The following is a 3,255-nucleotide window of genomic DNA, read 5'->3' as shown; positions in this document are numbered from 1 at the left end:
TCAGGAATTGTCATTAGTAATTGTCCGCTGATGGCCATTCCAGAGGAAAAAAAATTCTCTATTTTTAAACCTTGTGCTAACACTCAACAACCACAGGCTCCTGTAGGCAGCTGAGGATCTGAAAATGAAAGCTAACTGGTGTCTACAAAGCATATAAAGGCTACAGAAAGATATGCAAAGCATGTCCAGCTTGCAGTTCCCACTGTCCAAAATGTCATAAAGAAATGGCAGTTAAGGGGAACTGTGGAAGTAAAGACAAGGTCTGACAGACCAAGAGAACTCTCCTACTAACTGCTCACATGCCAGAAAGGCAAAGCAAAACCCCCATATGACAGCGAAGGACCTGCATGAAGGTCTAGCTGACATACAAGTGGTGATGCACTATTCTGCTCTGCAGCTTTGCTTGCTCAAACATGATCTGCATGGAGGTGAAATCAGAAGAAACCTGACTTGTGAACTCATCACAAAAGTCAATATCTGAAGGATTCAAAACACATCTAGATCAACCAGGGGCCGTGCTAATTAGCTGATGAGCTGAATCAGGTGAGTTTAATGAGCCAGTGTGCTGAAGTCTGCAGTGTTTTGGCCTGTGAGGACTGGAGCCTGACACATGTGCTGATCTGCATAGCTAAATACCGACTCAATCAGTGACATGGAAACAGTGTTCCCCAGCACTCTGACAATTTCTCTCCAAATTGTTAACTGGAAGGGCCGTAGAGATCCCTCCTTTGCTCCATTCCTCATCTATTTAGAGAAGGAATCGCAGAGCAATGTGAAAGATAGAAATGGTGTGTCCGTCAAAAAATGGCACACCCCATCACGCTCGTCGCTGGTGTAGACAGCTTCTTTGATTATAATAGGAGAGTTTTGGTTTTGTCACTGATGCTCGCTTGTGGCGCTTGCTGTCAGGACGAGGTGCTAGACCCTCTCTGAAGGCTTAGAAGGCCCTGAGGGTTCCGCACTGAGGAGATACAAGGTGTTATGTTAACAAGGCACACACAGCATATCGTCGCTGTCCAAAGGAAAACAGGCGTCTCCAAATGGTAGTTTTACAGGAGATGGCACAAACATTCTTAACTGATAATGTAAGTTAATGTAAAAAGGTTTTATTCCAAGCAATTCTGGAGCATCTCTTTTGGTCCACGGATCATGAAACTTTTCCCATAAAGGTCACCAAGGGACAACGACTGAAACATTACCTACAAGACCTGCATAAGATGAGTCTTTGTCCTGAGCCACCGCATGGTGACCGATAATAGGAGGGCTAAAACGTTGTGGATGAGTTTGAGTCCTTTAACTGTGCAGCTCTATTTCCAGTGTACCTTTGAGGAAATCCATTAGTTTCATTGCATCCTGTTTCTAAAGGCAGACCTGCATCTCTTGCTCAAATTTCAATCTTCCGCCCGGTGCCTCTGCAGGATCGATGTCTTCAAAGACATTATCGATGTCTTGGAGGAGAAACTCACACTCTGTGAGCTTAATGCGGCCAGACTGGATCGCTACTGAGACAAACCAGGGCCAATATTCCATGTTTGTCTTTCTTTTTTATTTAAGAAGCTGGAGAACACTGCCTTTTTATGGGTGCTAACAATGTGGGAACAATGTCGCTTTTGATCGGCATGACATGTAGTACTGTGCAAGAGTCAGAGACCACCCTTCAATTATTCAATTTGCCACCAAAACAGCCACTAAATGTGAGTTATTCATTTTTAAAAGTCAGAAAAAAACTAACTTTTTTATGAAGACTCCTCCGTAGTAGCCTATTGGTCACACTAATGGCCAGTCCTAATGAGGCTGCACAGTGACGTTGCCAAAAAGGTCCCACTTCTTGCAAATGTAGCGCAAAACTTGTGAGGGAACTGCTGAGAGAAAATGGAGCCCATTGCATTGTTCTTATGTAGTATGACAAAATATATACAAATACTTATGATTAAAATATGAAATATGGACGAATGCTTTAATGCTTTAATTCATTCATACTTACTTAGCAGGGGACGACACCATGATCATGAAGGTGGTTCACCCAGGGTGAGGCTCAGCCATTGCACTTCGGTTGCGCTGACCCTTGCGAATTCCCCAAATGCAAGAATCTCGACTGCATAATTTCTGGTAGTAGGGGACTGCATTCGCACTCTCCCCTGACAGGGGCAGTCGTGCTGCTGGAGGTTAGGGAACCAGCCTTGTGACCGGAAGGTTTTTATGTAAAAACAGAAATGAGTAGCTAATATGTTGATAGCTAACCACAGTTATTAGCTAGAAGAACAAAACTGCCACTGAGACAGCATTAGCGGTTACTATCATTCCAAACATACTTGTTATGCAGATTAAGCATAACTCTCTGTTGTGACACGTTCCTCCTTTAACCATCATTACATTACACAGTTGCCCTGCTGTCAGTTCAGACCAGATAGGATAGCCTTTGTGCATTGATGTCATCATTGCAACGCAGACAACAATCTCACCTAGCTAGTAGCTAATGGAACAGCAAAGAGTGAGATTAAGGCCAACAACGATAATTTGGAAACTAATGGATTATTTGCATTTATAATCACTCCAGCTGGTTTCCTGATACGTTTAATCTGCAGCAAGAAACTGTCAAACACTAAAAAGTCAGTTGAAGTCAGTTTCTTGTTCGCCAGCTTCTTGTTCGAATTTTCCCGTGCCACCTTAAATGGTGCAGCGGTTACATTCTGGCATGTCAGGCACCATTTAAGGTGGAATGGGATTTCCAATGAGAAGCTGATTTCAACCTCGTAAAAATCGAACGTTGAGAGACATTTTATGAGAAACTGTTCTACTTTTGTGGAAATGTTTCCTGCTGGAGATGTGAGAAAAGTGGCTATAGCTGAAAAGCAGAGGAAAGTAAGTCTGCGTTCTTGTTTAGATTGTATTTTTTAGCCTGTACTAGTACATCAGCACATACTGAGACATATTTACAGCCAAGATGGTAAAATGGACATAAAATGCTGTGGCTCCCAAAGTGGTTAGATATTTGTTGAAGGGACAAAATGGCTCTTCTTAACATTTGGGTTGCGACCCCTGCATTTGCCCTGTTCCCATAGCCAACAAGTCACCTACAAGAACCAACTGTTCATTTACCGTCTACTATATCTCAGACATTGACGTGTGCCATTTTTACAGGATAATCACCGTTATTTGCTTCATCACTGATTGATCATATTGTTACCGGTCATCAATGTATACTATATGAAAATATGTCGGTTCTCTCATTAGGCGAGGGAGGCCAAATCAAGT

The 3,255-nt window shown here is 42.7% G+C and overlaps 1 non-coding gene across 1 annotated transcript; it reads left to right on the top strand.

The window, feature by feature from the left end:
* The first annotated feature begins 1,976 nt into the window (after positions 1-1,976).
* On the top strand, positions 1,977-2,141 carry LOC118817175. The gene has a single exon (XR_005007974.1). It is a non-coding gene; the product is annotated as a U1 spliceosomal RNA (small nuclear RNA).
* Positions 2,142-3,255: the final 1,114 nt, after the last annotated feature.

This window comes from Colossoma macropomum, unplaced genomic scaffold (assembly GCF_904425465.1).
Source record: "Colossoma macropomum unplaced genomic scaffold, Colossoma_macropomum, whole genome shotgun sequence".
Classification (NCBI taxonomy): Eukaryota; Metazoa; Chordata; class Actinopteri; order Characiformes; family Serrasalmidae; genus Colossoma; species Colossoma macropomum.
This window is presented reverse-complemented; position numbering and strand designations above follow the sequence as displayed.